At 38.2% G+C, this 22,880-nt stretch overlaps 1 non-coding gene across 1 annotated transcript; it reads left to right on the top strand.

The window, feature by feature from the left end:
• The first annotated feature begins 14,681 nt into the window (after positions 1-14,681).
• On the top strand, positions 14,682-14,788 carry LOC133798913 (small nucleolar RNA R71). Its single transcript, XR_009876130.1, has one exon. It is a non-coding gene; the product is annotated as a small nucleolar RNA R71 (small nucleolar RNA).
• The last annotated feature ends 8,092 nt before the right edge of the window (positions 14,789-22,880 follow it).

The following is a 22,880-nucleotide window of genomic DNA, read 5'->3' as shown; positions in this document are numbered from 1 at the left end:
GCTTAGGTCGGCGGGTTGTAAATTTCAAACCATAATGACCATTTTGAGTTGTAAATAACTTATATAATGTTTTGATGGGCAAATAAAATATATCCTTTCCTGTTGATTGGTTTTCCACCTTAACCTATTAATAACACCTAGAAGCACGTTTTTAACCAAAGAACTCGGGTAGCGAGTTAAATTCACGGTTCAATGTTCACCGTAACGGTCTTGGGGTATCCAGGGCGTTACATGATGAACCTCAACCTGATGTACTTAACCAATTCATGACTGAAACTAGGGCGTCCATAAGGAGTTTGGAGACTCAAATAGGGCAGTTGGCTACTTCAATGTCTAATAGAGCTCAAGGAAATTTGCCTAGCACTACAGAAGTTAATCCTAAAGAACAGTGCCAAGCTATTACTTTGAGGAGTGGAACAAGGTATGAAGGGCCAAAGAATAATGATCAATCAAAATAAGAAGGTTAGAAGGAAAATATACAAGGCAAAGAAGAAACAAAGTTTAATGATGAAAATGTTACTGAAGACCGTAAGAAAGAAGAGGAGACACCACCTGTGAGTATTGAGCACCATGTTAGAAATCCATATCCACAAAGAATTCGTAAGCATAATTTAGATAAACAGTTTGCAAAGTTTTTAGAGGTGGTCAAGAAGCTACATATAAATATGCTACTTGCAGACGCATTAGAACAGATGCCCAACTATGTCAAGTTTATGAAGGAGATCTTGTCTAATAAGAGAAAGATGGGTGATTATGAAACAGTAGCGTTAACGGAAGAATGTAATGCGATTTTGCAAAGGAAACTTCTTCAAAAGTTACGAGATCCTGGGAGTTTTACCATTCCATGCACGATTGAGGATTTGAATGTAAACATGCACTTTGCGATTTGGGGGCAAGTATTAATTTAATGCCTTTGTCAGTATTCCGTAGACTTGGTTTGGGTGAAGCTAGGCCAACCACAGTAACATTGCAGCTGGCTGATAGATCTGTGAAGAAACCACATGGTATTATAGAAGATGCATTGGTAAAGGTGGATAAGTTTATATTTCCAGCTAATTTTATAGTTCTTGATATGGAGGAGGATGAGAATGTTCCTATTATTTTGGAGAGACCATTTTTAGCAACTAGGCAAGCATTGATAGATGTACAAAAAGGAGAGTTAAAGCTGAGAGTTCAAGGGAAATAAGTAGTATTTAATGTGTTTAAGGCTATGACTTATCCTAAAGCAAGTGATAGTTGTTTCTCAGTTGATGTGGTAGAAGAAGTAGTAGGAAGAAAAACATTAATTGAGGATCCTCTTGAATTAAGTCTTATAGTTGATGATGTAGATGGTGAGGAAAATGAAGAAGCGGTGAGTTATTTGAAGTGGATAAAATCATCTGAGCCATGGAAGCATAAAAAGTTTGAAGAATTGGGTGAGGGACCGGAAAGACTATTACCATCGATTCTAAAGCCACTTGTTTTAGAGTTGAAAGTTTTACCAGAACATCTCCGCTATGCTTATCTTGGGGAAAAAGAGACTCTCCCGGTTATAGTTTCATCATTTCTTTTAGAAGTAGAGGAGGAGAAGTTGTTGAGGGTGTTAAGGGCTCATAAAACTGTTATAGGGTGGACTCTGGCTGATATAAGAGGAATTAGCCCATCGATAGTTATGCATAGAATTCTCATGGAAGACGATGCGAGACCAATTATTGATGCTCAACGAAGACTTAATCCGACAATGAAAGAAGTGGTGAGGAAAGAGATTTTGAAATGGTTAGATGTTGGAGTGATTTATCCTATTTCTGATAGTGCTTGGGTGAGTCCAGTACAAGTAGTACCTAAAAAGGGTGGTATGACCGTGGTGAAGAAGGAAAGTAATGAACTGATTCCAACAAGGACTGTGACAGGTTGGAGGATATGTATAGATTACCGGAAGTTGAATAAGGCAACTAGGAAAGATCATTTTCCTTTGCCTTTTGTTGATCAGATGTTGGATAGGTTGGCGGGGCATAACTACTATTGTTTTCTAGATGGGTACTCAGGCTATCATCAGATTGTAATTGCACCGGAGGATCAAGAGAAGACAATGTTTACATGTCCTTATGGGACTTTTGCTTTTAGAAGGATGCCATTCGGGTTATGTAATGCACTAGCCACATTTCAATGGTGTATGATGGCAATATTTTCTGACATGGTTGAGAAGGGGATTGAGATTTTTATGGATGATTTTTTGGTTTATGGGCCCTCTTTTGACACATGTTTGACTAATTTGGAGCAGGTTTTGAGGAGGTGTGAAGAGTCACATTGGTGCTTAATAGGGAATAGTGCCACTTTATGGTAAATGAAGGAATTGTATTGGGGCACAAGATTTCTAAGAAATGCATTGAAGTGGATAGGGCTAAGAATTCTACGATATAGAATTTGCCACCACCGGGTTCAGTAAAAGGAGTACGGAGTTTCTTAGGTCATGCAGGATTTTATAGGAGGTTTATCAAAGATTTCTCCAAGGTTTTGAAGCCACTGTCCACTTTGTTAATGAATGGGGTTACGTTCGATTTTGATGAGAAGTGTCAACAAGTTTTTAGGATACTTAAGGAGAAATTGATTTCGGCACCTATAGTTGTTGCACCTCAATGGGATTTGCGATTTGAACTGATGTGTGACGCCAGTGATTTTGCGGTTGGGGTAGTGTTGGGACAAAGAGTTGACAAGGTATTCAGAACAATTTATTATGCAAGTCATACCTTGAATGATGCTCAAATAAATTATGCAACTATAGAAAAGGAATTGTTGGCCATAGTGTTTGCTTTTGATAAATTTAAGTCATACTTGATTGGTAATAAGGTGGTTGTTTAGACAGATCATTCTGCGATAAAATATCTTATGACCAAGAAGGATTCCAAGCCTCGTCTTATTCGGTGGATTTTGTTGTTTCAAGAATTTGATGTGGAAATTAAAGATAAGAAAGGTATTGAGAACTTGGTGGCTCATCACTTGTCTAGATTGGAGGTTGATGAAGATTCTCTTGACAAAGGAATTCAGATTAATGATGTTTTTCCTGATGAGCAGTTTTTTGAAGTGAGTATTTGTAAAGATGTTCCATGGTTTGCAGACTATGTTAATTATTTTGCTGCAAAGGTTATACCTCCTGAGATGACAAGGCAACAACTAAAGATATTTTATTCGGAGGTGAAGCATTGTTATTGGGAGGAGCCTATTCTGTATAAACATTGCCCTGATCAAGTTATTAGGAGATGTGTGCTCGAAGAGGAGATGTTGTCAATCTTGACTCACTGTCATAGTTTTCATTGCGGCGGTCATTTTGGAGGAACAAGAACAACAACAAAATTTTTGCAAAGTGGGTTTTACTGGCCTACATTATTTAAAGATGCTAATGATTTTGTCAAAAGTTGTGATCGTTGTCAATGGATTGGGAATATATCAAGAAGAGATCAAATGACAATGACTGGTATTTTGGAAGTTGAGTTGTTTGACATATGGGGAATAGACTTTATGGGACCTTTCCCATCATCGTATAATAATAAGTATATTTTGCTTGTGGTGGAATATGTTTCTAAATGGGTAGAAGCTGCAACAACTTCTACTTGTGATGGGAAAAAGGTACTTAGATTCCTTCATAAACATATCTTTACTCGATTCGACACCCCCAGAGCAATTATTAGTGATCGGGGAAGTCATTTTTGCAATAAGTGGTTTACTGCTCTTTGTGCTCGCTATGGTGTTCATCATCGAAACACGTTATTTTATCATCCAATTGCAAATGGCCAAGCTGAAGTGTCAAACAAAGAAATAAAAGGTATCTTAGAAAAGGCAGTAAATACGTCAAGGAAAGATTGGTAAAAGAAGCTCGATGATTCACTTTGGGCATATCGCACTGCATTTAAAACTCTGATTGGTATGTCACCATATCGATTGGTGTTTGGTAAGATCTGTCATTTACCGGTGGAACTGGAGCATAGAGCTTATTGGGCCGTGAAAAAGTTAAATATTGATCTTTTTATGGCGGGACAGAATAGGCTGATGGAGTTAAATAAGCTTGAAGAATTCTGAAATGAAGCTTATGAGAATGCAATGATTTAACTCCAGACTTAAACTTTTTCCTGGTAAATTGAAATCGAGATGGTCAGGACCATACACGGTGGTTGCGTCATTTCCTTATGGAGCAGTGCAAGTTCATAGTGAGAAGACAGGGCATTTTAAGGTGAACGGTCAGAGGTTGAAGCATTATTTGGAGGGTCCGGTGGAAAAATGCAAGTCTATGGTGATGTTGGAACCAATTTGATCTAAAAATAAACAAGAGTCAGGCTAAAAGACGTTAAAGACAGCGCTCTTAGGAGGCATTCTTAAGTTTATTTTTATTTTTCTTTTACATTTTAAATTTATGATTTTTGTTTTTATTTGGTTTGGAACAATATTTAGGGAATTTATTTTGGTGATTATTTTTAGTTTTATTAGAGAAATTTTGATGTATAGAATGAATCGTGAAAAAAAACGCAAGGGGTTGCAAGAAGAAGGTTGGAAAGTGGTAATTTTTCAGAAACCAACGCTACAACGCTGGTTTGGTAGCGCTATGGCGCTATTCTCATATTGAAAAACGGTATTTTTAGAATGATCAGCGCTACAGCGCTGGTTTGGTAGCACTATGGGGCTAATCTCAGAGCCAAAAGGATTTTTGAACTGTTCATTAGCGCTACAGCGCTGGTCTGGTGGTGCTATGGCGCTCTTTCCAAAGCTGAAATGCCCAAAAATCCCCTTGTAGCGCTGCACTTGTAGCTACGGCGCTAGGTCACGAATTTTTTTTTTTAAAACGGGGCTGAATTTCGAAATTTTTTCCAAAACCCTCATTTTTCATTCTCTTCCCTTCATTTTTACAAAACTCTCAAAGCCTCCATAGATCTTCCATTTTAGCCTATTACCCAGAAAATTTCACCATACAATCTCCCACTTTCCTTCATTTTCTATTCTATCTTACGTTTTTTTTATCCTTCACTTAATTTCTTTCTTCTCAAACCCATTCCAATTTCTGAATTCATTTTTGAAACCCTAAAAATTCAGAGTTTTAATTTCTTGAGGAAGATCAAAATTTTCAAGGGGCTATACTCCCTCAAGCACAAGGGAGTACATTTCAAGGGTTAGTAAGTGTTTTCATTCCCTCTTATTCTCAAATTTTTGCTGCATTTGGGATTAGGTTTCGTTGTTGATTGTTTTTGGTGGATTGATTTTTGTGCTGTGCTTTGGAGAATTTGGATATTGTGTTTGTGAGATTGAATATATAGGGTGGTTATGAAGAGGGAAAATGTTTAATTTAAGGGGAGGTGCTGTCAATTTTTTTTTTCTGGGTTGGTGAGAGTGTGGATAATGGCTCCTAAGAGTAGAGCGGGTAGGAATAACGATAAGGGGAAAGGTTAAGCGTCTGCTTCCCAACCAAGGGATGATAATTTGAAGCAAGAGTATGGTGAAACTAGGTTTATAAATTTTCAGGCTCAACAGGAGAAATTTGTTAGAAAACCCTTGATTCCTGAGTGTGAGGTGGAATATCATTCTGACCCTTTTAATCATCAGACTTTTGAGTTAGTTAGAGCAAATCTTGCGGCTAGGAAGTGGGAAAATTTTGTGACAAAATTGGCGCAGGCAAACGTATCATTGGTGTATGATTTTTATGCCAATTTAAGAAATAAACACAATGATACCGTTTTTGTTCGAGGTAAGTGAGTGCATTTTACTGTAGAGTCCATTAATAAGGTTTTCCAGGTCACGCACATAAAAGAGCAGGAGGAGGAATACACTAAATTTTTGAAGGGATATAGAGATTATACTGCTGTGCTCCTTGGAATTTATCTGGCACTCTACCCCTGTCAATTAAATATTGAGGCTAGATTTTGGGCTTTCTTTGTCTGTGCTCGATTTATGCTAGCAAGTCATGTATCTGATATGACCAAAGATAAAGTATTACTGATTTATGCGCTTATGACGGGAATGACTATTAATGCGGGTTCATGGATTAAGGAAAATATTGAGTTCATTGAAAAGGGCCATACCATTGGAGGTTTGGGCCATGGATCGATCATTACAATGTTGTGTTATAAGGCTGGTGTTCTAGAGTTTGTTACTGATATTTATTAGTCGTTGCAGCAACCTTTGTGTATTTCTTTGATGAAGGACTATCCCGAGCCTGTTCTATTGTGCCACAAACGAGAAAAAGGGGTAAACGCTGTGTTGAAATGGAGGTGGAAGAAGAGGTTGATCCAGTGATGCCGAAAGATGGTAGTGATCAAAGCCTAAAGAATGTTAGTGATAAGTTGGATTATCTTATCCAACAAAATCAATATATGGTTCAACAACAGCACATGATGAATCAGTATATGGGCCAACGATATGAATATGAGGTGAACCATGTGGCTCGTTTAAACAACCTGGTGAGTCGGTGGTCTTCAAATGAATCAGATCAAACTTATTTTGCTCCACCACCACCATATCCACCGTATGCTCCATTCTACTCTCCGCCTCCGCCTCAGACATTTGCGGGGTTTCAGGAACCACATCCTCCGCAGTCTCAACTTTTTGAGGGACCTTCTTCTCAATCGCCACAACTGCCATACTGAAGTGGCTGGTCAGGTAAGTCGTTGTTCCCATTCTTTTTGTACTTAACATTGGGGACAATGTTCAGTTTTAAGTTTTGGGGAGAGATTTATTTTGTTTGTTCTTTGTGTTTGTTTTACGGTTTGTTTGTTTTTAAATTTCATTTGTTTGTTTTTAATTTTCATTAGTTGTTCGTTTTGAGTCATGTTTTAGATTATAAATTAAGTTGATAATTATTGCCATTTGAATATGATTGACTGTTGTGTAATATAATCCAAAGGAAAAATTGATGTGCTTCTAAAAACAATATGTATGCTTGGTTAGATTACTTTGTTTTTCACTGTGATTTGTTGACATTAGAGATCTATTGCTCATACATTGCAAATGTTATACTTGAGTTATTTTATGCATGTCAAATTCGGATTGTGGATTGAAAATTTTGAAAAAATTCTAGAACTTGCTTGCTTACTGTTGCGATATTTTTTTTTATTACACGCAAGTGCACATATCATACAAGTAGTAACTCACACAGGTGAGGTCGAACCCAAGGGAATTGCAGCTAAGTACTAACAAAATTGGATTTATATTTCTATTTGGCAATAATAAAAATTATAATGCAGAAAACACAACAAGCAAAACAATAAATAAAAAGGATTTGACAATGGATGTGAAAATTAGGAATATCATTTCAATTGCTTTGATTACCCAATTGTTAATACTAGTTAACTATTCTTCTTCCTCCTATGTGATGACAGATTATAAAATCACCTAAACTCTTTTCATATCATAAAGGTACTAAATTGCATGTCAACTACTGCATCTATGAGATAGCACAACAAACAATTCGCATTAAGCAATAATCTAAACGTCACACAAGCTATGCAAATACTTTCGTTTCACATGAAAACCTATGTTTATTCATTTAGAGCATTCATAATATTCACTTTTCAGATTTCATATTAGGATCATGAATCATGCTTAAGGTGATCAATCTCAAACATGTAGTGAGCACAAGAATGAACAAATCACATAACACAAGGAAAAATGAATAATCAAATAGCATTAATCCATGGAATAATCTCAGTCAATATCCATCAAATCCCTAAATAGGAGTTTAGCTCACAATCTCAATATTCATATCCATAATCAAATTAAACATAAACAATAACATAGAAAATTAAAGAAAAAGAGAATGAAACTAGATGGGGAATTGTCACAGATCGCCCACGCTTGCTCCAAGCTTCTTCTTCTTCTTCCCCTGCCTTCTCCTTGTCTCTAGCCTCTAATTCACGTTTTTCTCCACTCCCAATCGCATCAAAACTCGTTACCCTAAATTAGCTCCGGTGAATGGACCAAAATGCCCTTCATTTAAAAATATGCCGAATTTCAATTTCCAGCAACCTAGAGCGGTCGCGCTCTACAGTAGCGAGGTTGCTCTACTCTCTCACAAAAGGCATTTTTGACAGCTTTACAAATTTTTGTGCTTTTTGGCATCTTTTTCATTCTAAATCATCCCAATCCTTCAAAACCTGAAAATAAACAAAAACAACACAAACACAAGCGTAAAATAGAACAAAACAACCCTAAACTTCTAAAGTACTTCCTAAGTAGACACATTAAAACAAGTCTAAAACTCGCTAACTCATATTCTGACTTCCTTCATATTCTGACTCCAGTCTTGACAAATGATCTGCTACTAGGTTCTCGGTACCCTTCTTGTCTCTGATTTCTAAATCAAACACCTAGAGGAGAAGGACCCATCGGATTAGTCTTGGCTTGGCATCCTTCTTGGTCATAAGGTATTTGATCGCCGAATGGTCTGTGTACACAATAACCTTATTCCCGATTAAATATGGCCTGAACTTGTCACAAGCGAAGACTATGGCCAACATCTCCTTTTCAGTAGTAGCATAGTTCAACTGAGCATCATTCAAGGTCCTACTAGCATAGTAGATGGTGCGAAAAACCTTGTCAACTCGTTGACCCAAAACGGCCCTAACAACATAGTCACTGGCATCGCACATCAATTCGAATGGAAGGTCCCAATTTGGTGCAGCAACTATTGGTGCAGAAATCAACTTCTCCTTTAACATTCGAAAATCTTTTAAACAATCTTCATTAAAATCGAATTTCACTCCGTTCATTTACAAGGTCGAAAGAGGCTTAGAAATTTTGGAAAAGTCTTTGATAAATCTTCTGTAAAATCCAGCATGCCCAAGAAAACTTCGTACTTCTTTTACTGACACCGGTGGAGGAAGATTCTCTATTATTAAGATCTTGGCTCGATCCACCTCAATACCTTTACTAGAGATTTTGTGCCCAAGAACTATTCCTTCTTTGACCATAAAATGGCATTTTTCCCAGTTTAACACCAGATTTTCTTTTTCACACCAATTTAATACATTCTCCAGATTACCCAAACACAGATCAAATGAAGAGCCAAAGACAGAAAAATCATCCATGAAAATCTCAATGCTCCTCTCTACCATATCTGAAAAGATAGCCATCATGCACCGTTGGAATGTTGCTGGTGCATTACATAGTCCGAATGGCATTCTCCTGAACGCGAACGTGCCATAAGGACATGTAAATGTCATTTTCTCTTGGTCCTCTAGTGCAATAGCAATTTGATGATACCCCGAGTAACCATCTAAAAAACAATAATACTCATTGCCTGCCAACCTATACAACATCTGATCAACAAAAGGAAGTGGAAAGTGATCTTTTCATGTCGCCTTATTTAACTTTCGATAGTCAATGCAAATGCGCCACCCGGTCACAGTTCGAGTTGGGATTAACTCATTATTTTCATTCTTGACTACTGTTATTCCCCCCTTCTATGGCACCACCTGCACTGGGCTCACCCAAGCACTATCAGAAATTGGGTAAATCACCCCGACGTCCAACCATATCAAGATATGCTCAAGTACAACCTTCTTCATAGCTGGATTGAGCCTTCTCTGAGCCTCTATAGATGGCTTGCTTTCTTCCTCCACTAAGATTCGATGCATTACTGTTGAAGGACTTATTCCTCTAATATCCGCCAATGTCCATCCAATGGCCAACTTATGATCCCGTAGAACCCTCAATAATTTCTCCAATTCAGTTTTTGAGAGATCAGCTGAAACAATTACTGGCAAGGTCTCATTCTCCCCTAAGTACGCATAGCACAAATGCTCAGGAAGAGCCTTTAATTCCAAATTCGGTGGCTATTGAATGGATGTTAATGGTCGTTTGTTAGCCTTTGCCAATTCTTCAAATTTCTTCAAATACGGGTGGTAAGAGTTAATCCACTTTACATATTCTTTCGTCTCATCATCATCTTCATCTTCATCACCAGAAAACATTGCCTTTAAAGCATCACTACTCACCCTTCTTTCTAAAACTACTTTCTCTATTATATCCACACTGTAGCAACTGTCACTAGCCATCGGATACGTCATTGCCTTGAAGACATTAAACACCACCTCGTCCCCTTGCACTCTTAACTTCAATTCACCCTTCTGAACATCTATAAGTGCTTGGCCTGTTGCCAAGAAGGGCCTCCCAAGGATAATGGGAACATTGCTATCCTCTTCCATATCAAGAACTATGAAATCGGCAGGAAAAATAAACTTGTCTACTTTGACAAGAACATCTTCAATTACCCCTCTTGGATATGCCAACGAACGGTCAGCTAGTTGTAAAGTTAAAGTTGTGGGCTTGGCTTCTTTGAGCTGCAATCTCTTGAAAACTGACAATGGCATCAGGTTTATGCTAGCCCCCAAATCACAAAGAGCATTTATTCCCTCAATTCTCCCAATAGTGCACGGTATTGTGAAACTCCCAGGATCTCTCAGTTTAGGAAGGAGCTTCTTTTCCAGTATAGCACTACACTCTTCCGTCAATGCCACAGTTTCAAAGTCTTCCATCTTCCTTTTCTTGGACAAGATGTCCTTCATGAACTTGACATAGCTCGGCATTTTCTCTAAGGCCTCCGCAAATAGAATGTTGATGTGCAGTTTCTTGAATACTTCCAGGAATTTAGTAAACTGCTTGTCCATGTTGTTCTTACGGAGCCTTTGGGGGTAGGGAATCTTTATGTGATGTTCAATACTAATTGGTGGCGAAGCTTCTTTTGTTGGTATGCCTTCGGTAGCCTTCTTCTCACTGTGCTTCTTTTCCTCTTGTGTCGGTGCTTGTGCCTGTTGATCCTGACCCACTTCTTCAACTGGCAGCTTCTCACTTGGTCCCTCATAATTCTTCCCACTTCTTAACGTGATTGCTTTGCAATTCTCTTTCGGATTGACTTCAGTGGTGCTAGGCAAGTTACCTTGGGCACGATTAGCCATGAGAGTAGCTAACTGTCCCATTTGGGTCTTCAAATTTCTAATAGAAGACCAAGTTTCAGCCATGAATTGATTCAACACATCTGACTGAGCATTAGAATTTCCACCAAAAATTTGTTGTTGTTGATTACGAGTGGGTGGTTGAAGTTGTTGCTGCGGCCTAAATCTCGGCTGAAAGAACCCCAGTGGTTGTTGTTGGTTTGGCTATTGTTGGGACGAAGATTGGCCTTTGTAACGCTCTGGTTACCCCAGAACAGTTACAGTGAACGGTGAACCGGAAATTTGACCCGCTACCCGAGTCCTTTGGTTAAAAACGTGATCTAAGTGTTAATATCAGGTTAAGGTGAAAAACCAGAAAAAAGGAAAGGGTGCATTTTATTATGTAAACAAACTGCTCATGAGCCTTTCAAAATGTTTACAAGTAGTTCGTAATACAAAAGAGTCGCTACAGTTCCAAATTTACAATCCCCACCGGCCTAAGCAGCAAAAATAAGGTAAACCCCTAGTCCCTCTGAGAACTTCTTGACCGTGGCGGTCAAGCGGCCCTGTATGTACATCACATCGGCCCAAGCTCTCCACTCAAGGCTGGCCAAGCTTTTCCTTTCCTTTACCTGCACCACATAGCACCCATGAGCCAAGGCCCAGCAAGAAAACATAATAAAACATGATATAAATATCAACAACGATCATAATAACCGTTCGGGACTATCAGTCCGACAAATAGGTGACAATAGCCAAAAGTCACAATAATGAGCATCGCTCCTTCTAGCCATGTGACGATAGGGTCACCAGGGCTTAACTGATAGGTGATTTCTTTCATAAGCATGTTCAGGACAGGTGCATGGTGATTGGTCACCAACATAACCTTCCTCACGACTCTAGGGTCGAAACTATGGACAACGTCCCCTAGCCACGTGACAAACGGTCACCGGGGTCATATACCTTGGCTATATTCATCTGGTCGTAGACCAGGCAAGCGCTTATAAGTTCTTCGTCCTTAGGGCTGGTCCCGCATTAATGCCATAGAGCCATTCAATGCGTGATCAACGACTTTAGAGTCGGTCCCTGACTAGTCAGTGTCTCAAGCAGGTAATCAGCATTCATTAGCATTTAATATGCAATCCACGTTCACATATATCAACCAACATGCCTCAATATCAAACCGTGCATGTCATATACCTGTACAGGGTGCAACTGTGTTCATACACTGTTTTCTTACCTTAAGTTCGAGCGAGAAGTATGATAAAGACGACCCCTGAGAACGATCGACCTTTTAGTTCCTTAGCGGTTACCTAATCACAACCAATTATAACCTCCATTAATGAGAATCCACAATAATAAGGTCTTAATCTAAGCACCACCCTCGGGACCCCGAAACATGCCCACACGGTGAGTAGATTCGATCCCGGGCCTTAAGGATTGAAACCCCAAGTCAAAAACCCTTAAAAACACTCAAAACGGGGTTTGGAAGGAACAGGGTAGCGCTACAGCGCTCAACCCCTAGCGCCACAGCGCTCAACACAGAACCTCCTAAGCGCCAGAAAGCCTCCTGAGGAGCGCTGTAGCGCTACCTCCAGACCCAAACACCCCTGAACCGACCTTCTTCATCTCCTTCCATTCTAACTCGATTTCCAAGCTTCCAAAGCCTATTCTTGATGCCAAATAAACCCAAAAACCATCCTAACACACCCCAAACATCACAAGCATGGGAACCCTAGCCAAAACTCCAAAAAAAAACCATGAATTCACCCTAGGAAACTCAGCTGCAAAACAAAACCAAAACAGAGCAAACCAGAGAAACCATGGTTAGAAACTTACCCAAAGCTTGGCTTATGATGGCCTTCAATGGTGGAACACACTCCCAAACTCCCAAGGCTTGCTTCCTAAGCTTGAATCCTCAAAATTGGTTCAAAAACCACAAATAACAGTGAGGAGAAGAAGGTACGGGAGAACTCTTAAGTGTACTCTGTTTTTCCTTCATTTTCTCAGCCAACAAGGGTTATATCTATCCTAGGGGTGAAATTTCCATTTTACCCCTAGGTCATTTAATACTTTCTAAAGGCTCATAAGGGCATTTTTGGTACTGTTGACGCCGTTTCTCGTCAAACAGTAAAAGAAGAGCACGTAAACAATGAATGAGAATGGCTAAGCAAAATACAACAAATCAAACACACGATTTTTACGTGGTTCAGCAGTTAAATCTGCCTAGTCCACGAGTCTCTGTTATTAATCTTAAGATTATCTCTGAAAATTCCTTAGCATGAATTCTTCAGAGATTTCTCTCCAGGATCAGAATTTCGGTCCTTTACAATGGTGCATGGCTTCTCTATTTATAGAGAAGGACGCAGAATACTATCCCACATATTTTGGGTAGTTACTCTTTTGTGAATAAAATAAATGGCTTTAAATGCCTATAATCAGATATAAAAGGAAACGTCCCTGAAGACCAGGAAACGCATAACTGACCAAATAATATCCCACGATTCTTGGGGATTTACATTAATAAATGAGGATTACATCTCATATTTATAACACTTGTAAATATTCAAGGTGATTATCGCGTATCTCTAAGGCTTTAGCATCTCAGGTCTCATGTCATTGTTCGAGCTAATGGCATCTCCCGAGATCACGTGTCTTTCGAGATCGTATGTACATCTAGCTCAAGACCCCCGATCCGAAGTCGTCCCCGAAGATGAGTATGTTCTCGGAGCTACCTTTCGAGATCAAGATCATTTCGAGTTCATATATTCGAGGTCATATATCGTACTTTGCAGGCTCGATATACAATCCTGGAGCATACTTCAATCCTTACGAGACCATTTGTTGTGAATCCAACTTTCGAGGTCATATTTACCACGGCTCGAAATCTGGGTGTAACAGGTACTTTCCTCCTAACTCGTTAATCATAATTAACGCTCTCCAATTCCCGCTATTCTCAATAATCTCAAACACCAATAGTTCACACCCCATTACCCTTTATCTCCCGGTAACGCTCTAATCATCAAAACCACCCCGAGACTCAACCCAAGTCCCGACGCTTAATCCCGTTGTGACTAAACCGCTAATCTATAATCTACGATCGTCTCATGTCGAATAGCTCGAGAAAACCCACATCATAATGTGGTCTCAACACATAACATCGATATGCATACAAGTAACATTATATTATAATATAATTCTCATAAACATGCATAAACACATTTAACGGCGTAATTAAGCAATTATGGCCCTCCCGGCCTACAAATCCAGCCGCTAAACCACATTAGGGAATCCGGGGCATTACAGCCTTGTTGATCATTCTTCCAAGAAAATTTTGGATGATTCCTCCACCCTTGATTGAAGGAATTGGAGTAAGGGTTATTGTTGCTCTGTCGAGGAAAATTCCCAATAGCCTGAGCTTGCTCCATAGGCATGTTGTTTACATCAGCATACTGACATTGTTCATAGGCATGAGCCCCCCCACATATTTCACACAGAGTCTGGGCCTATTGCACTGGAGCTGTTATTATATTGCCTTGCAATTGCTTAGTCAAGGCCTCAACTTGAGCAGTCAATTTCGAAATTGCATCCACTTCATACATACCAGCCACTTTCCTTGAAGAGCTTCTTTCACTTGGCCACTGCTGATTATTCAAGGCCATTTCTTCCAACAAGTCATATGCCTCATTGGCGCTCTTTCTCATAAATGCACCACCAGCTGTTGCGTCAATGAGTGTGTGAGTGGTACCACACAACCCATTATAAAAATTATGGACTAGCATCCATTTCTCTATTCCGTGATGCGGGCACTTTCTTATCAATTCTTTGAATCTCTCCCAAGCTTCATAGAGAGACTCATTATCCAATTGAGAAAAATTATTGATCTCTCCTCTCAACTTAGCTCCTTTAGCTGGAGGGAAGAACTTGGAGAGAAACTTCAGTGCTAGATCATTCCATGTATTGATTGAGTTAGGCGGCAAAGATACCAACCAACTCTTAGCTCGCTCCCTCAGAGAAAATGGGAACAATCTAAGTCTGATAGCATCATCACTAACTCCATTCATCTTAAATGTCTGACAGAGCTCCATGAAATTAGAGAGATGCATGTTTGGGTCTTCAGTGGGTAGTCCCCCAAACTGGACTGTGGATTGAACCATCTGAAGTATGGCTGGCTTTATCTCAAAATTGTTTGCATCTATAGTAGGGGGTCTTAAACAAGATTGGACCCCTGTCATTGTTGGCAACACATAGTCCCTCAGGCTACGGTCGGGTGGATTTTGACCATTAGCTGGGTCTTCTACGGCACCCCCATTATTACCGTTGTTGGCCATAACTTCCTCTTGCTCAATCCTTTGTACAAATCTTTCCAACCTTTTGTTTTTTCTGTTCTGCAAGCAAGTCTTCTCTATCTCAGGATCAACAGGCACTCTAGCAGCTGGTCCTTGACGTCGCATAAACCAATGGTACCTGAGATGAGATAAGAAGAATTTGACACAAACAAGTTAGCAAAAAATGAAAAGAAAACCAAATTAGAATTTAACCCAATTAACGTAATATTAACTAAACAATTCCCCGGCAACGGCGCCAAAAACTTGTTGCGATATTTTTATTACACGCAAGTGCACGTATCATACAAGTAGTAACTCACACAGGTGAGGTCGAACCCAAGGGAATTGCAGCTAAGTACTAACAAAATTGGATTTATATTTCTATTTGGCAACAATAAAAATTGGTTTTTAAAATTATAATGCAGAAAACACAACAAGCAAAACAATAAATAAAAAAGGGGTTTAACAATGGATGTGAAATTAGGAATATGATGTCAATTGCTTTGATTACCCAATTGTTAATACCTGTCAACTATTCTTCTTCCTCCTATGTGATGACAGATTATAAAATCACCTAAACTCTTTTCAGATCATAAAGGTGCTAAATTGCATGTCAACTACTGCATCTTTGAGATAGTATAACAAACAATTCGCATTAAGCAATAATCTAAAAGTTGCACAAGCCATGCAAATACTTTCATTTCACATCAAAACCTATGTTTATTCATTTAGAGCATTCCTAATATTCACTTTTCAGATTTCATATTAGGATCATGAATCATGCTTAAGGTGATCAATCTCAAACATGTATTGAGCACAAAAATGAACAAATCACATAAACAAGGAAGAAGGAATAATCAAATAGCATTAATCCATGGAATAATCTCAGTCAATATCCATTAAATCCCTAAATAGGAGTTTAGCTCATAATCTCAATATTCATATCCATAATCAAATTAAACATAAACAATAACATAGAAAATTAAAGAAAAAGAGAATGAAACTTGATGGGGAATTGTCACAGATCGCCCACGCTTGCTCCAAGCTTCTTCTTCTTCTTCTTCCCCTGCCTTCTCCTTGTCTCTATCCTCTAATTCACGTTTTTCTCCACTCCCAATCGCATCAGAACACGTTTCCCTAAATTAGCTCCTGTGAATGGACCAAAATGCCCTTCATTTAAAAATCTGCCGAATTTCAATTTCCAGCAACCTAGCGCGGTCGCGCTCTACAGTAGCGAGGTCGCTCTACTCTCTCAGAAAAGGCATTTTTGACAGCTTTACAAATTTTTGTGCTTTTTGGCATCTTTTTAATTCTAAATCATCCTAATCCTTCAAAACCTGAAAATAAACAAAAACAACACAAACACAAGCGTAAAATAGAACAAAACAACCCTAAACTTCTAAAATACTTCCTATGTAGACACACTAAAACAAGTCTAAAACTCGCTAATCACTTACTATTTGAGATGAAATTTGAAACAGTGCACATTTAGGAAAATGATACAGACAATTTTTGGACTGGTTGTGCCTTTCAAGCTAACCCTATTAAATTTTATCTTTAGTTAACCCTTTTGAGCCTTATAACCATTTTCTTGATTAACACATTATTTTGAGCCTAACTGTGAAATAAACTACCATTTACTCTTTTTGACCCATACCATGAGCATGAAAATTACTATATGAGGGGAGTGAATGTGTAATGGGATGTTTGTACTATGTGTTATTCAGAAATTTACTTATGATTGAGAAAAAAAAGAAAAAGAAAGAAAGTGAAAAATGATTATGCTCCCAAATAGTTATCTATTGAAAAATCAAAGTTTGGGGGAGTGTATTGAAATATATATATATATTTATATATATATACTCTCAATCATTGCAGAGAAAAAGAGGTAACAAGGGATGAGATGTGTGAAATTTCCGGGAAAGTTTGTTTAGTTGGAATGCTTGTGGTATGATTAAGCCTAAATTTTCTTTCTCTTTTACTACCTATACCTAAGCCTTCTATTACAACCCTTATAAAGTCCTATTGATTCTTATTTATGCATTTGTTTATATTAATGGAGAATAGTAAGTAATGCAGACATATGGACATATTTGGTTATGTGGTTAGTTGGTAAGAATTTGATGTGCATAAAGTGGTTCAATTATTTTATTTGCGAGTTATGAGTAAATGAGCTTTGGTGTTGATAGATTGCAGTGAAATGGTGAAGTGACTGTTAGGAAAAATAATATTGCCTCAATGGAAATGGTAAGATAATATTACAACTCTAGACAATATATTACAAATAAATATTGATTGATTAAAAGTGTTACAACTCTATGACAAAAGTTACATGTAAATATAGAGAAAGAGGTAGAAGATGATAGAAATAGAAAATACAACTCTAAGACAAAATATACAAATAAACTAGAAGTAGTATAATGAAAAGATATAGATGAGATTACAACTCTAAAACAAAAGATACATGTAAAAGAGTGAATAATAGAAGAAAAGAAAAGCAATATAGTAAAAGAACAAGAATAAGAACAATGAACAAAGAACTCTCACTCACACAACCAAAGTGAAGAGTATTGGGGATCACCAACTTGAACAAGGTTTGAAACCTTTGTCCAAAAGCTTATTTCCCCCTAACTCAAGCACTAAGGGATCTCTCACAGATTTTGGAAATGCTTTCTGGAATAATCAAGCCTCAAGGTGTTTCTAGCCAAGTGCTCTAGTGGATAGAAATGGTGTGTCTTACAAGTGAGCATTAGGCTCCTATTTATAGAGTTTAGAGACACCCTTTGAATTTCAAATTCCACCAACCCCCATGGCTGTTACCAATGATTAATTGGGTGTTTTATGGAATTAAAATAGAGATTTGGGAGTTACTTAGCTGTTGGAATCGTTCAAAGTTGGATAAAAAACCGAAATTATAGAAGCTGTCAGCCATTAGGGCCGCGGTGCTAGTTCCAGGCGCCGCGGCCCTCAGTCAATTTCAGCAACACATTTTTTCAGTTTTTTCCAAAACGTTCCAATTTATTCCCACTTGATTTTGTAACTTCCATACACAATATGGGAGTTAAAATCACATTTCTATCAGCCATTTCTCATATGGCTTTAAGAAATTCATCTCAATATTGTGTAACAACAAATCTACACAATAATGGGTGATATTTAGGAGTTACAAATTTGTGATGAATTTGTAACACCAAATATGTTACATGTTTGGATATTTCACATATATCCAAATAATGTAACTCTCTATTATATGTTACAATATGTGACACTCCATGTCACATTTATTTAATCTAAAACATTATATTATAAAATAATATAATATTACATTATATTATAAAATAATATAACAGTGACTGAGACTTAGAAACTAGATTAATGTTTTACATAGTATGATTGTTTTTTCCTACGGATTATATATGCATAGCAGTAATGAGTGTTTGAATTAGTTAGATATGTCAACTTGATTTATTTAGGTTTGAGTTTAGTTAGATTCTTTACTCGAGGGCGAGTAAAGGTTTAGTTTGGGGGAGTTTGATAAATGAGTTTTAGGCTCATTTATGGTCTGTTTTTAGGGTATTTTTCGTTAGTTTAGGATTATTTTATTGCAGAATTATGCTCGTTTGTTCATGTTTTAGGTTTTCCATGCTAAATTGGTGAAAATAGTGAAAATGAGTGAAAGTGGAAGAAAATCTAGTTAAGTTGAAGAAAATTAGGTTTTTCGGGATTGATATGTGCAAGTTTCGATGCTGTTAATAGCACTATAGCGCTATCAAAGGAGCGTCGTAGCGCTAGGAAGGACTTTGAAAGTATGATTGATTCTGGAAGTAGCGCCCCAGCACTACAAATGCAGCACCACAACGCTATCACGAACAGCGAAGCAGCGTCCCAGCGCTACAACAAGGGCGCTACAACGCTAGTAAACAAATTTTTATGTGTTTTGGCTTTGACTTTAGCGCTAAAGCACTCCAGACACAGCGCTACAGTGCTGGTTACGTGTTTTTCATATTTTAAACCACTTTTTGAAGGGCAATTTGGTATTTTCACTTGGAAACCTTGGAAGACTGTTTAAAGAACATTATTCTGCGATTTTGAGAGGAGTCTTAGTTTTAAAAAACCCTAGATTAAAAGAGGCTGCTGTATTTATGTTCTCTGTTTTTCATCTGGATTCTTTAGGTTGATTTTATGAACAATTATTTGCATTTTATTTCCATCATGTTATTTATGAACTAATTTCTTTTATCTAGGAATTAATATAGTCACTGGGATTTCTATTTGATTTTATTATGATTTTCTATTGATACTTCTCTTCTATTCTGATCTATATGATGTTTGTTTAATGCTAGTAAATACTTGATCACTATTTACTTGATTTAATGGTTTTGATTCAAAATTCGAAAGATGAGAATTGAATATGCTATCATTGTATAGACATAGGTTGCATATTGGACGAAAGTACCTGTATGACTCGTGTAGTAATTAGGTTTCCATGTTTAATGCCTTCTATATATTCAACTATATCACAGAAATGTAGAAAACCTACATATAGATTGAGATCTTATATCTTGAAAAAGAATAGGAATCGACTATATTAATTTGCTATTAGAATCAAAAGAAGAGATTTAGAATTGATTTTTTTTTTTTGTGGGTAAATCAGAACTATGTATTGCCCAACTTTCAAACAATTTACAACCTATACAGCACCAATAAAATTAGGCCTGTACAATTCTACTACAGATTCTCAAACCATTCTCTATCTACCAATTTTACTTTCTTTGGCATTACACCTTGTATTCTATTTTTCACATCACTTTGTATTCTTTTTGTGAGCACCATCACTGTACAAACCTCCTGGTTTTATATTGCTACATTCTGGCAATGCCATATCTGGTATACTGCAGCTGCAAGTGCCGCTGGCATAACCTGCTTCCTGAAAGGTGAGAGCTTTGCCCGAGCAATCCATCTTAGCAATTTTGGAATTGTTGTTGTAGACACCTTCCAATCTAGCCATTCTTTTATGCTAAGAAAACTGAGATTACTTAAATGACAATAAAAGAATATATGATCTCTAGTTTCCTTACTCATTCCACACATTACACATTGGTCATCTTGGGCTATCTTGAACTTGTAAAGCCTTTCTTTCACCTGTAATCGATCAAGGACCGAGAGCCATAGAATAAATCTATGCTTCGGAATGGAAAGTCTATTCCACACCTCCATCCTCCAATGGACTTTCGAATGAGATGAGCAAAGGAGAGTGTACCCTTCTCTAATTTTGTATTTACCCAAGGAGATCAAGTGGACCAAGTTGAGTTGCTTGTATGCTTCTTTTACCCGAACAATCTGACGCCAGTACCAACTACTGGTACTTGGGGCCGTATAGGCCCACCAATCCCCATTACCTATGTAGACCGCATGTACCCATTGTACCCATAATGTATCTTGTTTCGAAGCCACTGCCCAAACATACTTGCCAATAGCTGCCTCATTCCACTTGGTAATCCGCCTGAATCCCAAGCCCCCTTCACTCTTAGGACGACACATATCTTCCCATGCAACCTGACCCGAACTAGTTGAGTCAACCATACCTTTCCATAAGTAGTTCCTACATATAGTATTAACTCTATGTAAGACCTTCTTAGGAATAATCATGATTTGCGCCCAATATGAATGGATAGCCATAAGAACCGAGTGCACCAAAGTAGCCCTTCCCGCATAAGAAAGGTTCCTTGTACTCCAAACTCGAATTCGCTGTACTATCCTTTCAATAATCACCTCACATTCCGCAGTTGGTATTTTCTTTGCACAGACAGGAATCCCCAAGTAAGTAAAGGGAAGGGAACTTCTCTGGAAGCCTGATACTTGGATCACTCTCTGTACTTCATATTCATTCATATTGGCACAATAGATTGATGTATTTTCCACACTAGGCTGCAAGCCTGAAGATTGAGAAAAGAGCTTCAAACCTTGTAGCGGGTGGTATATGGACTTGAAATCACCATGACAAAAAAGTAGAACATCATCTGCAAAGCATAAGTGATTCAGCTGGAGTTTCTCACATCTATCATGGAACTTAAACTCCTCCTTCTTGCCTATTTTCATCAGAATTCGGGATAAATACTCCATCCCAAGCACAAATAACAGGGGTGACATTGGGTCTCCTTGTCTCAAGCCTCTTTTAGCTTCAAAAAGCCATGTAAAGAGCCATTAAACATTAGGCTATACTTTGGAGTTCTCACACATATCATAACCAACTGAATAAAATCATCCGGAAAGCCAAGTGCTTTTAACATCTATTCCATAAAATCCCATTCTATAGTGTCATAAGCCTTCCTCAAATCTAATTTAATTATGCATTTCGGTTTGCCTTTCCCTCTCCCATAATGCCTCACCAAATCTTGACAAACCATAATGTTGTAAGTAATATATCGACCTTGGACAAACCCACTTTGGTTCTAAGCAACTATGTCTGGCAGCACCTTCCTCAGTCTAGAGCATATCAACTTTGTGGCTATCTTGTAAATGACATTACAACATACAATGGGTCTAAACTTCATAACTGACCGAGGGCATTTGTTCTTGGGGATTAAAGTCAAAGTAGTGGAGTTTATTTCTTTGAGAAGCTTACCTGTGTGTAGAAGAGACTGCGCCGCTTTGCACACATCATCCCCTATCATTTCCCAATTGTCTTGAAAAAGAAGCTGTTGTATCCATCTGGACCTGGTGACTTGTTTCCCGGAATTGCAAAAGTGGCATTTTTAACATCTTCATCTGTATACAGGTATTGTAGCAGTCTTTTTGTGAGTTTCATTAATAACTGGCCCTTGTTTTATCATCCCTAAAATCACATTTTTCTTGTGAGCCATGGCCGTTCCCAAGAGATCTTCATAAAAACTCAAGAAAGCTGTTGTAACTTATTGAGGCTCGTGCACCTGGCAACCATCTTTATCTTCTATAGCATAAACTCGGCTAGTTGTTCTTCGGGCTCTGATACTCGCATGAAACATAGAAGTATTCTCATCCCCATCCTTAAGCCAATGCAATTTAGCTTTTTGCCTAAGGAAGGAAATGAGACTTGAATGAGCTTCTTCATACCTCTCCCGAGCCTCCTTTTCTTTGATAATAAGCTCCTTATCCCTCAGATTATTTTGAAGTTTCGACTAAAGGGAAAGGAGCTCATGTAACTTGAATGAGGCAGCCACATTAATATCACCTATTTCCACCCTATTTAATTCTCTCAACTTTCCTTTAAACTTCCTTAACTTCTGTACTAGTTGAAACATTGGAGCACCATAAACTTGCTCCTGCCATACCTAGCGAAGTTTCTCTAAGAATCCAGGAGCCTTTTGCCATATTCGGAAATACCGAAAAGGTTTCCTACCTGACCGCACATCCGGGTAGACCTGTAAAAGGCCTGGACAGTGATCAAAACTGCCTTCATTCATGAAAGTCACTTCTGCATTCTGGTATCTATCCAACCATGCTTGATTCCCCATTACTCTATCTATCTTAGAGTACACTCTCATTTCAGGGCCTTGTTTATTATTCCAAGTAAAGAACGCTCCCGAAAACTTGACATCTTCCATTTAGCAAAAATCCATACACTCTTTGAAAGCCCCGGAGCAATGATGAGTCTTGCCGCCCCCTATTCTTTCCTCTAAACTCA

The sequence above is a fragment of the Humulus lupulus genome, chromosome 8 (genome assembly GCF_963169125.1).
Source record: "Humulus lupulus chromosome 8, drHumLupu1.1, whole genome shotgun sequence".
In the NCBI taxonomy this organism is placed as follows: Eukaryota; Viridiplantae; Streptophyta; class Magnoliopsida; order Rosales; family Cannabaceae; genus Humulus; species Humulus lupulus.
Note: the sequence above shows the minus strand (reverse complement) of the source record. Positions and strands in the feature narration are given on the sequence as shown.